At 37.2% G+C, this 13,641-nt stretch overlaps 1 protein-coding gene across 7 annotated transcripts in view; it reads right to left on the reverse strand.

Moving 5' to 3' along the window:
- Positions 1 to 13,249, reverse strand: part of LOC120432428 (uncharacterized) — a 66,415-nt gene extending 53,166 nt beyond the window's left edge. Inside the window, exons 1-2 of one of the 7 annotated variants that reach the window (XM_039597642.2) lie at positions 13,076 to 13,249; positions 11,900 to 12,097 (exon numbers count right to left, since the gene is read on the reverse strand). The gene's annotated coding sequence lies outside the window, so the exon portion shown is untranslated. Of the gene's footprint in view, positions 1 to 11,899; positions 12,412 to 12,447 lie in introns of those variants that run through there. The other 6 variants (XM_039597640.2, XM_052708745.1, XM_039597641.2 and 3 more) reach the window with 6 other exon arrangements.
- Positions 13,250 to 13,641: the final 392 nt, after the last annotated feature.

Genomic DNA, 13,641 nt, shown 5'->3' on the forward strand with positions numbered 1-13,641 from the left:
TGTCACTCCATGAAAATTGATGTAAGTGCGACAAAAGGCCAAAGGAATTTCAGGCCAGGAAAGTCAGGATGCGTTTGTCGCACGTACAAGCTAGACAACCGTAAACATTTGTAATCATAACTCGGGACTCCAGCAGCCAACTTCAACCAAACTTTGGGACAATGCACAGAATGGTGAGCCAAACAAAACGTGTTTGTTATTGTTTACATTGCGTGCTCTCGTTTTTGAATATTCAAGGTCAAACATTAAAACGCGTTTTTCTCGGAACGTCAAAATGGCGGGTGCGACAAGATAGCACGACGACGTCGATATGCACTAGAAGTTAGAGTTTATATTTCATGACACTACGAAATTCTATTCCTAAAGAATTATTCTGAATAAATAAAAACATTCAAAAAAATAAAATAATAACTGTCGAGATTCGAACCAAGAACCTTAAAAATACTAATGCAGTGCCTTTGACAACCACACCATTAAGAAGTGTTGATTTCAGCTGGCTTGCTAGGCATCAAGAGTTCTAAACTTCTCCCGTGTGGTAGGCGCAGAAACCAAGTCAGTTTTGTGTACCCGATCCACACCGCCGTCACACCAAACTTTGGTTTCGGTGCACCGATCAAGCTACCGAGCTATGTCGGTTTTTTTTTCGTGACGAGAAATGGTGCGCATAAAAAAACCGGTATCATAGCAAACCGTTGTCACACCCGTCAAAAGGAAACTCTGAATCAAACCATCCACATTAACGACCCCCGGGTCTTTTGTGGTCTCTATTGCAAGTTTCTGCTCGAACCTAGGAGTCCAAAGGCTTGAATGGGGAGAGCACCCAAACGTCTTTCTACTCCAAGGAACCTTCCACCCCAGTGTTTGAACTGACGACCTTTGGATTGCGAGTCCAACCGCCGCCAGCGATTCCACCGGAGTAGGCTTGGTTTGGTGTGTTGTTTGTACTTATGGCATGGAGACTACTCCTACACCTGGAATGACTTAACGGCCTAACAACCAAGGCCGGGGCCGACATTTTACTTCCTCATCCAATGGAAGGTTGCAGCAGATGGGAATCGAACCCAGAATCATCCGCTTACAAAGCGGACAGCGTAACCATTCGGCCACGCACTGCCACGAGTCGTTCAAGTCCTGAAGGGGAATTTGGGCCAGAACCTTATATTTAAAATTTGCAAAATGTCGAGTGCCCTTGCTTATTCAAATACAATAAATCTGGAGTTTTTTTAAAAGGTCCAATAAACAAAATTTCCAGTTTTTGCTTTTTGGGTGTTTTTGAAACCGCCTTGAGTCAGGGGTACTTAAAACACCCAAAAAGCAAAAATTGAAAATTTGATTTATTGGACCTTTTCAAAAAAACTTCAGAATTAAGGTTTTGTAATGTACTCTAAATTGTTTGTAATTAATTGCAAAAGTTTTTTTTCCCCATAAATTGTTTCTGTTCTTTCACTATTTTTTGGGATATTTTTCAAAAAATGTTTGCTTTTAGCAAAAATGTGGATTGAAAAAAAAAGTTTTCAAAGTTCATTTGAGCAATTCTCTACGAAATCGGCAGATTTCGACCATTTTTATTTTTTTGTATTGTATGATTTGGCTCAAAATTTGTGGGAAACTTCCTTATCATCAAAGAAGCCATTTTGAGTCATTGGTCCACAAATAAAAATCTCGATGGATTTGTATGGATACAATTTTGGCAGCGGAATTTTTTGATTGATTTGGTGTCTTCGGCAAAGTTGTAGGTATTGATAAGGACTTTCAGAAAAAAATAGTTAAAAGGAAAAAAACATGTTTTTTGTTAACTTCACAAAAAATCAACATCACAAAATCCGTAATATTTTTAATTTTTGATTTTTTTATATGTTTTAGGGGACAACACCCAGCATCTTTAAAGCCATTCAGATGTATGGACCAAAATATTGCCGACGAGTTATGATTTTTTCAAATCGTGATTTTTGTAACAAATTGAAATCTTGTGATTAAATTTTGTTTGTCCTCATTGTAAAATCAAATTTGCGAAATTCGAAAAGTACTCAACAGATTTTTCAATAAAGTGCATCGTTTTCAAAATATAGCCACTCAAAGTTAAATTTTGTCCGAAAAAATCCGTTTTTTATTTTTTTAAATTGTGTCCATTCCTGATTCTTTTTTTAGAAAATTTCCTACAGTTCCGTCTGAGAAACATTGAAGATTGGACCACTGGTTACTGAGATACAGCGGATAAAATCCTCGATATTTTCTCTTGCTTGAAGAATCTCTTCCTCGACGGTCCCTTGGATTCTATTTGCTTTAAATATCTATTGAAAAACGGAGTTGACTTTATAGCTGTCGGCCACCATTGCTAGTACCAACCACTAGCGTCTTTTTTTTAACTACAAGGACTTCGCCACCCTGGGCTCCTAAGTGTATGAAAGTATGGCACGGAGCGACGGCGACGAATACCCATATTTACACAAAGAATTTTAGAGCGCCCGCCGCGGGGTTCGAACCGGCGACCTCTGGATTGTGAGTCCAGTGCGCGGTCCGATTGATCCACACGGGCGGGACAAAAAATATCTATTCCGGTTGTCAATAATTTCACTTTCTCATGGCTTGCATAGACACTTTTCTTTGAGCAACGAAGCTTTGAAGGGTGTTTGACATTTATTTGTTTTTGTTTGCTGGACGTTGCCATGATTCTCTTCCTTAGCTGGTTGGCAAGAAAGAAAAAAAAAAAACAAATTTCAATCGAGTCTTCATTTTGCATCGTTTTGTAAACTGATGCTTCTCTTCCTCGACGGTCTCTTAGATATTGACAACCAGAAGGTCGACTGTAATTTGAACTCAAAAAATTTGATTATGTTAAAAACATTATTCTGACAATTTTATGTGTTTAGCCTTCAATTCTTTAAACAAAATTTCAAGCGAGTGTCATAAACAAAAAGTGATCTTTTGATATATACGAATTATCATAAATGTTATTTTTATTAGGTCCTTTTAGGTGCTACGACCAGGTTAGGACCGAGGATCAGTTTAAAATCTAATATATAATAATCAACACCGGGACCGTGGTGTAGGGGCAAGCGTGGTTGCTTCTCACCCAGTCGGCCTGGGTTCGATCCCAGAAGGTCCCGGTGGCAAATTTTGAGACGAGATTTGTTTGATCACGCCTTCCGTCGGACAGGGAAGTAAATGTTGGTCCCGGTCTAACCTAGAGGTTAGGTCGTTAGCTCAGTCCAGGTCAGGTGTAGGAGTCGTCTCCCTGGGTCCTGCCTCGGTGGAGTCGCTGGTAGGCAGTTGGACTAACAATCCAAAGGTCATCAGTTCGAATCCCGAGGTGGATGGAAGCTTAGGTGTAAAAAGAGGTTTGCAATTGCCTCAACAATCAAGCCTTCGGACACCTAGTTTCGAGTAGGAATCTCGCAATCGAGAACGCCAAGGCAAAGCTGTAGAGCGAATAATTTGATTTTGATTTTTGATATGATAATAATAATGAAAAAACTCCTTACAATCCATACATGACGAGGGTTACTTGGTCCAAGTGGGTCTTGCAGGTCTTGAACCTGCCGATGTATTCGGAGAAAATGCCCCACAGCTCAGCCGAACTGTATAGCACCTCCCCGGCTTAGAGTATTAGACTACTATTCAAGTATTTCAAAGTACTATTTTTTTATGCCGTTTGTTTGAAAATACGGATAAAAATCGAGGCCCTTGCTGAACTCGTGGAGTCGCTTAACAAATTAAGGCTAAAGCTTGTTTACTTCACACTTTGCAAATCAGCTCCTAAATTCGTGTCAACCGTTTCGTCAACAACCTAATCTTACCTCGCAATCGTCACCATCAATCCCCATCAAACGGCACTTTTGTCACGGATGCAACGCGTAATTCCTCCTACGGCGAAGCCAACACGTTGCCGAAATAAAAACAACTCGTCTCAATGAAGGAACCTCGCGTAACCCAAAAATTAGCTAAAATTTGTCCGATCATCACTGATGATCTGCTCCCCGGTGAGCTCAAGCCACGAGCCGTTCATAACTTGTGTGTGTGTGTGTGTCTATGTGCTAGCACTTTTGCAATTTATCAATTCTGCGGTCGCATCTAAATATATACAATTTAGTCGCGGTCGTGCAAAAAATCAGCAACATCAGCTATAAACAATCCAGCGGCGGCGGTACGAACGCATTTTGGTACAAACTGGCTGATGATGACGACGGCGGCGACGACGACGAAGGTGATGAAGATGACAGGAGCATTCCTACGGACATATCCACACCAACTCACAGCGCGTCGAGTATGTTTGCCACACTTGTCTGATTAGTGTTCTGGAAGTGGCTCCACGGCTGAGCATCCTCTTCACATCCAGGGGCACTCAGTTGCTTTAAAAAGTTAAAAGAATCCTACTGCAAACAAGTTGTTTCTCATGAAGATCATAAAAATATTTTATTTATTTGGTCAAAATTGAGTTGAAACGTATTGTTGATCAATAACAGCGCTGGCCTTGTCATAGTACAGATCTCTAGAAGAAGTGGGGAATGTACGTACCTGCACTCTAAGAATGATTTTTTTCGGTAAGTAAGCGATCTCCTTTTTCAATGTTTTAGAATTGAATTTTTACACAACTGAGTGTTAAACTAGCTAACAGAACACCCACAATCCATCCGTCTTTTGCGACGACTAACGTACCTCAAGGTGTACTCAAAGTCCGGCCCGAGTGGCCGCAAATTGGCCGGACCGGGGACCGTCTCCGCGAGTCTCAAGAGAGCATCGCCATCGAGTCTTGTGCGTCTTGATTGTTTGTCTGTTTGTTCGCGCACTCTTGCGGGCTCTTTCCTGTTTGTCTATGTTGCATTTGCTCAAACTCAACGGCTCGAATATGAATAATTTACTGCGATTCGTACACAAAACGACGACGACGACGACGAGAGTCGCACTTGATCTTGTCCACTTGTCACCTCAAACAGTAAATTGGAAGGTGTGGGAATACAAGCATTGATTTGTTTGCTGGTTTTGATTGTTGAGTTGTTGGAGTGATAATTGCTCAGACTTAACTCGAAATGATCAATATTTTGGTGTTTCAACTTCCTGTTACAATACAGATTTATTAAGATTTTTTTGCAACACAGATATCGTGATTTTTGTAACACGATTTTTTTAAATTGTAACTCTGGACAATCAAACACACTTTATGAAAGCTGTAATTCACGATCAAAGTGCTGGTAGGCCGATAATAGAAATAGGCTGAGAAAGGGTATAGTTCCCCTATATTGTTTAAATTTTAGGATTTTTTATACGTCCTAGGTGACAATAATCTAATACTGGCGCAACATTTTTAGAAAAAAAAGATTTTTGCGAAAAAAAAATTAAAAACACGTAATTCTTTACCATTTTACACGAAATCGGGAAAAGTTACCCAAACCCCTCTTCGATTTGCGTGAAACTTTGTCCTAAGGAGTAACTTTTTTCCCTGATCACGAATCAAAGGTCCGTTTTTTGATATCTCGTGACGGAGGGGCGGTACGTACCTTTAATTTTTAAACATGCGAAAAAAGAGGTGTTTTTCAATAATTTGCAGCCTGAAACGGCCTGAATAAGATAGAAATTTGGTGTCAAAGGGACTTTTATGAAAAATGAGACGCCCGATTTAGTGGCGTACTCAGAATTTCGAAAAAACGTATTTTTCATCGAAAAAAAAAACACTAAAAAAGTTAAAAAGCTCTGCAATTTCCGGTACTCAACTGTAAAAAATTTGGCACATGTCATTTTATGGGAAATTAAATTTTAATGTACTTTTTGAATCTCAGAAGAGTAATTTTTTCAATAAAAAAAATCATTTTAAAATTTCGTGTTTTTCTAACTATGCAGGGTTATTTTTTTGAGTGTAATAATGTTCTAGAAAGTTGTAGAGCAGACAATTACAAAATGTTTGAAACACATACATAAGGGGTTTGCTTATAAACATCACGAGTTATCGCGATTTCACAAAAAAAGTTCTGAAAAAAATATACTTTTTGTGTTTCTCTTTGTTTCGTTGCCCGTGTCTGCCGCGGGTGACGATCAACAACGACCAACTTTTTCAAAACTTTTTTATTTCGTAAAACCGCGATAACTCGTGATGTTTACAAGCAAACCCCTTATGTTTAAGTATCAATTTTTTTGTAATTGTCTGCTCTACAACTTGGTAGAACATTGTTATACTCTAAAAAATTACCCTGCAAAGTTAGAAAAAACACGAAATTTTAAAATGAAAAATTTTGTTCTAAATGAAAAAATGATCCTTCTGAGTCAATGTAGATTCGAAAAGTACATTAAAATTCCCATAAAATGACATGTTCCAAAAAAAAAAATTACAGTTGAGTAACGGAAAATGGCAGAGTTTTAAAAACATTTCAACCTTCCACCAAACCAATCGAACCGGCTATCCCACACGCGACATACCTCAACGGCATGATGACAACAGCAGAGGGACCACGACCCAAAACCCAGTCGTTTTGGCCCAAATTTGAAACGAGTGTAATCATTATTTATGTTTATGTCCATATCTATTTCATATAGGTAGTATATCGGTATAAAATTGGAAGAAAGGTGGAAACCAAATAACAAAACATATCGACTTGTGAACACACACACACAGACACTAACAAAACTAAAATATGAGCCAAATGGAGAGAGAAATATCAGAAAAAGGCATAAACAGAAAAAAAACACGAAAATAAAAACAACGGAGAAAAGAACACGCGAGAGTGAAATATTTGAAATATTTTCGATTTCGCGATCCAAGACAGAGGCTGTTGCGCGGAGAGAGACCGACGGCGGTGGTGGCGTGTCAACCGGTTGGTGTGACGTTGCTGCTGCTGCCGAAGTGCATTGGCTCCTTGGGTACCGGTTTTTGGGGTTTCGACTTTCTGGTTCGATTTGTGTTTTCCAATATTTTTATTGAAGATCTGGGTTGGAACTCGTCCCCCGACACGTGATAGTATGTGATGACGCCGGTGAGGATATTTTTTTCGCGTGATTATTTTGAAGATTTGCTTTTTTTTTTTTTTTTTAAATAGACAGTTTTTGTTTGTTTTTTAATTTTGAAATTTTAAACAGCGCACCCAATCTTTATTGGATCAAAAAATGCCAAAAATACTTCGAAAAATATGTCATATATATTACAGGACGTTTGTAAAAAATCCATCAAATCCCGAAATTTTGAAAAGGTGGTCATTTGAAATGTCACGATTTTTTTTTTGAAATTTATCTCGTATGATAACAAAACCATTCCAAAACATTATTATTACAGATTCGAATGAGAAATTAAATTATCTACAAGTAGTGACTATGGGAAACTACTTTTAAGTCGGATTTTTCATTTGGCACAACGACGTTGCAGGGGAGTGAGAAATAGCAAATTTCGACCCTGTTTGGGTTTCTTACAAATTAATTACTCTTGTTTTAATTATGATAAACATTTGTCATTGTTAATCCAGCAGCATTGGTGACTGGACAAATAAAAAAAAATAAAGAAATTTCACAAAACTTAAAAATATGTTTAAATTGTTCAATCATGCTCAAAACGATTATCAACGCAGGAAAATACTGATTTTATTGTTTTCAGTTGATTGCACGTCTCATTTCATTGAAATTTTGAAGTTTTAAAGTTTCACGTTTTTGCCGATCTGTGATCCAAAAATGTTTTTTTTTTAATAAAGATTAAACAGACTTTCAAAATCAAATTATTCGCTCTACAGCATTGCCTTGGCGTTCCCGATTACGGGATTCCTACTCGAAACTAGGTGTCCGAAGGCTTGATTGTTGAGGCAATTGCAAACCTCTTTTTACACCTAAGCTTCCATCCACCCCGGGATTCGAACTGACGACCTTTGGATTGAGAGTCCAACTGCCTACCAGCGACTCCACCGGGACAGGACCCAGGGAGACGACTCCTACACCTGGACTGAGCTATCGACCTAACCTCTAGGTTAGACCGGGGCCAACATTTACTTCCCCATCCGACGGAAGGCGTGATCAGACAAATCTCGTCTCAAAATTTGCCACCGGGACCTTCTGGGATCGAACCCAGGCCGACTGGGTGAGAGGCAATCACGCTTACCCCTACACCACGGTCCCGGCTATTAAACAGACTTTAATTCAATCTAATTGCAAAAATAAACGCAATTCAATAAATAAAAACAATGGATTTTACAAGATTTTCCATTGAAAATTTCAATTTTTATCAATAGTTTTCCCGCTTGATTTTTTTTTATATTTTTAAAAGTTGAGACAGCAACACAAAAATAAATTTAAAAAATCATAAATCTACGGTTTTTTTTTCCAAAATTTATATAAAAACATAAATTTAACTTTTTTAAATAGAGATTAAACTGCCTTCAATTCATTCAAATTGCAAAAACAAATTCAATTTAATATATATTTTTTAAAAATATGGGTTAGACATGTTTTTCAATGAAAATTTTATTTTTCATCAATAGCTTCTCTCCATGATTTTTTTGGGGAAATTTAAAAGATCTAGTTTTTTCTAAATTTATTTTCCCTGAAAGAGTACTCTAGCTATGTTATTGTTGTTGATTTTATTGGGGGAACTTTAACCCTATGGGTCACTTTAGCTAGCTTAATTTAAAATACATCAATTAAATTTAAAAAGAGCATTAATCAAAAAAAATCTGGGCAATCCTTGGTCAATAGGGCGTCCAATTTTCCCGGGTTTTGAATTTCCCGGGAAACGGGAAAAATATTTTTGAAATCCCGGGAATTCCCGGGATCCCGGGATTTTTTTAAACAGTCATCTATATTTTCATTTTATTTGTTATGTTTTCAAGCTTAAAATCATAGAATCAGCTCAATTATATTAATTGGTGATAATCTACACTTCAATCTAAGCATAGAAGACAGCTTTTAAATAGCTTAAAGGGTAAATGTAAATCGGCATAAATGCCAGAGGTTGGTATGAGAACACATTTAAACTTTTTTAAATCTATTTTCAAGACATTAAAATATATATTTTCATCTATCAACAAAATAAAATTGAAAACTTTTGGTTGTACCATTGCCAAGATATAACAATTTGAAGTTGGCAGTTTAAAAAACACTGCTATGACCAAATCGGCTCATAATTTTGGTGAACACTCGTGGTTCCGTGTGCCTGACGAAAGCCGATATTCAAAAATAATATTTTTAAATAAGATAAGAGTATTTTTTTGTTTTTCATATAAAGGCTAGAGAGCTTTTGATTCATGCATTTATCAAATACGCAAAATTCAAAAATCGGGCATCGTCATGCACACGGGAGGTCTTGTGAGTCTTCTCCCCAATTTCAGCCTATTTGGTCCATCCTATCTTGAGAAAAAAATGTTCACAAAGTTTAACAGTTTGCTTTGCGCATGGCAAAATTTTGTGCTTGAATCGTCTCTTACTCAGTTTAATAATGAAATATCTTCACTTCTTTCAAGTGGATTTAATTAATTTTCTGTAATAAGTTTTTTTTGCCAGTTTAAACGTATGTAACACCTTAAAAAAATTAAAAATATATATATATATATATATGTTTTGTTTTCTATTCTGCTTTGGCCAACTGGGGAAATCCGGGACTAATGTCTGAATAGTTTAATATATTTTTCCAATTTTTAGAATTATTAATATTCATAAATGCAATAACCAGTCTTTTAAAAATATATAGAGATAAATAAAACAAATACTTAAAGCACTAGAAATTTTGTGAATCTGTAAACTCAAATTTAACAACTTTCACTAATAAGCCAAATTATTGGTGATATATGCCGAATACAAATTTTAATGCTTTTAAATTCTTATCGATTATAATGTATTCAACTATTAATGTATTTCTATAAAAAAAATATTTCCGGGCCAAAATCTGATTTTTTTCAATTTCGGGAATTCCCGGGACAAATTATAAAAAATACAGGGATTCGGGAATTCCGGGTTTCGCAAAAAAACCGGGATTTTTGTCCCGGGAATTCCCGGGATGGATCCTCTATTGGCTTACGCCGTGCTAACACCACCGTCCCAAAAAAGGGAATTTTCGCCAATTTTCGCAAATGCAACATTAAAAAAAATGTTTCCGAGCCGTTTCAACTGATTATCCGAGCCCTCTGAGACTGAAAAAAATGTTATAAGTTGAGCTAGTTTTAGTTGGAAAATTAGTATAATATCCAAACAAACTAGCTTAGCATTTTCAAAAGTCATATGAAATCTTAAAAAGGCGTTGTTTTGATTATGTCCGGTTCTATGTCTGAAAATGTTTTGTATCGGCTTTATAACATATCAAAAAATTGGGGAAATGGGAAAAAATCACTTAGATACTTTTTTGGGTACTAAATTTTTTTAATTTCAATCGACTTATTGAAAATGTTTGTATGTCTTAGTTATTTTCAAGTTTTTCTGGAAAATTAATCCTAATCTTTCTAATTGATCAATCCGCATTTCATATTTTCAAATCAAGCTCACAATTAAGTATTATGTTTTGCAATTTGTTACAAATTTAAACCTTTTTTCAACCTTAATTTAACTGTTTTTAGCGTTTGGGAACCATCTACAATCCACGTGGACACTTTTTAGGAAACCTGTGGAAAATTGTCCATACAAAAAAAAAATTTTTTGTATCGAGCGTGGACAAACGTGGTTTATGGATGGTCCCTTGTTTATGATGGTGAAATACAAGTTTTTTCCAGTACCATTTCCTATTTACCGTGTATTTTAATTTTATTTTTAAATTGAATTGTTTGGTTTTTAATGTGCAACAAATTGCATCTATACATCGTCCATATCAAAAACAAATTTGATACATTTTTTTAGCAAACCTTGGGCTGGTACAAATATTTTTAAAAGTTTTTGTCACCTTCCCCCCCTTCAAAATTGTCCCGAAAAATCAGGGGGCAAAAAAAATATTTTTACAATAAACTTCAAAATTTCAATGAAAATTCAAGTGCAACCAGCTGAAATCAAATTAAAATACATTCTTCTGCGTTTAAAATCATTTTTAGCATGTTTGGGTTTATTAAAAAATCTTATTTTTTTTTGAAAATTTTCGATGCAAAATCTTTTTTTTCGATACAATTTTTATTTTTGTCAGATCTTAGATTTTTTGAAAACTAGAGATTGCAAAACAACTGAACTAGTGTAAAATGCATTTTAAAACACTTTTTTCATTTAAATGTGAAGACTATGGCTTGTTATTTAAATTTTTATATTTTTTTTTATTTTTTTGTCCATCTCCCTTGACCTCGGCCAGGGCCGAGGGACAAAAACTTTTTTAAATATTTGCATCGGCCTTATTATTAATGGAAAGTTTTACAAAGTTGCAACAATTTATTTCAAAGTGACTTTCAAAGTGACTTTCAGCGAAATTAGTCTGGTTGTAGGGGATGAATTCAATTTGATTATTTTTGATTGAAATTTGATGGTTTTATATTAATTTAACAAAGCGATAAAACAGAAAACCAACAAAAATCCTACGATTTTTTTTGAAGATTAAATTTTATAATCAATTAATCCTGATAAATTCAACGTTCCGTTCAAAACCCCTTCACTAAAATCACCACCCACCGAATCACTTTCTCAACTCCTAATCGGCAGCAACCGCGCTGAACCGCGCACGATTGCAAGTCCAATCGTCAACCTCTAATCCAACCCAACAAACACACTATATCTAACACATGCTGCAGCAGCAAGCAGGTATCATGCAGCACATATGGCCAACAGTCGCGCTAGTTCCATGCCGTGTCTGCTGCTACCAAGCTGTTCACGATTCACCAGAGAAACAGTTGTTTTATCGATAAATATTTAATTGCAGCGAAAAAAAAAAACTAGAGTTGAACGCGATACCGGAGGGAAAGAATCACAATATTTGTATCAAAAGCGGTTTTAGGAATAGTTTTGACTCAGTTTTTGAGTTTTAGTGACTTACCTAGACTCTGTTAGAGTTGATCCTTTTGATGTTCAAATTTGACGAGCTTGCAATTTCGTCTAGCTTTTTCGCTTGTTTCGTTTGCACTTTACTGGTGTTGACTTTTCGCTTTATTCCTCTTTCGATTTGTTGCTGCTGCTCGTTGCAATTTCAAATCACGAATTTGTTTTCCCTTCTTCTTGTCTGCACTGCACTTTACTGTGGTTTTACTTGGTTTGTTATTTCTTTATATTTTTTTTGGTTTGGTTTGCTTTCTCGTTCTCCGTGCCCCTTTTTTCCCACTGTGTGCTCTATGGTGTGACTCTGCTGTTTTTTTTTTCTCTACTGTTTTGATGTAATATTATTTAATAAATTCAATTTTCGCAAGCGCTCCTCTCTTCAAAGAGACGATTATTTTTGCAGACCGAACCGTTTTCGCGAATTTCGTCAAGTGGGTTAGCCGAGAGCCGAGAAAGAAACGACCAAACAACAAAATAGTCACACAGAAAAAAAGTAAGAAGAAATAACAAAAAAAAAACTTTACAGATATATAAAGCAAAATCACTCACTTATCCAACTATTTCTCTTTTATTGCGGTGTGTGCGCGCGTGCAAAAGCTCTCGAGAGCCCACAAAATTATGCATCAACTTCGGTTTTCGGTTCGCGGTTTTCGCTTTCTTAGCCGTGTTAAGCGCAGCGGTTAGTTACTGTGACTAAGTATGCATAAAACATTACCGCAGCGCACCGCACACAACTTCCACCCTCTCTCTCTTCACAAAACACTCAAAATTTGTCAATCACTCACGTTTCAACGGACGAACAAAAAAAAAAACTCAAAAATTTCACCAACCGTTTTCACCACGAGACTCGAACCACCACCGCGCGCTCTTATCCTGCGCGCTAGCCCGCAACGCTGCGCTGGTCACTTCGATGCGAGAGCGTGAGAGTTCTTGGGACTTCCTTCGGAAGTGGGACTTGCTCCGGGCGCGTACTCAGTGGACTCAGTGGACTCTGTCTGGAAGTGGTCCTCGGACTGCCGATCGCTTTTATAATTTATATTTCAAATATTAATACACATATAACTCCCCGTCTCGCTCTGTCCCGTCCTGTGCTATCTCGCTCTCGCTCCCGCACACACACACACTCCCCGTTCATCTATCCCGGAGTGACCACACTCGTGCTCTCTCGCTCTCAAACCTCTGCTTCCTCGTGTGAGTGCGGATCGGATCTTCCTTGAAGGGTTTTGCGCGCTGCTACTATCCTCCTCTCCACTGAACTGAAATTCCCGGCGAGCGGCGATGAAAGCTCCGTTTGCCGGCCGTTTGCAAGACAACAATGTGCGTCAACGTTGAACGGAATCTCGATGTGGACTGAGCTGCCGACTGGCAGTTCGGCTGGAGTTTGCTTGCTGTTCGGCACAGGCCCAGGTTAGGCCGGGGGGTTCACGCTACGGCGCAACGGTGGAAGAGGGTTTTGGTGCGGAGTTTGAGTGGAGTTTGGGTCTTCGAATTGAAATATTCATATAAACATCAACCCCCAAAATGCAAAAAAATGGTATAAAAAAACTTATGCAAAAAAAAATCATGAACAATCAACAATTAAAATCTGGCATAAAACTAATTTAACAAATTAACAGTTTACTTCAAAATTTCAATCAATTAATCAAACATTAAAAAATCATTCAATATCGACACCACCAAAACTGTTTTCAAGCGTGGCGCCCCTCCGACGTCGTCGTGCGGTGTCTCGCCGATCATAGTATG

This window comes from Culex pipiens, chromosome 2 (assembly GCF_016801865.2).
Source record: "Culex pipiens pallens isolate TS chromosome 2, TS_CPP_V2, whole genome shotgun sequence".
Lineage (NCBI taxonomy): Eukaryota > Metazoa > Arthropoda > Insecta > Diptera > Culicidae > Culex > Culex pipiens.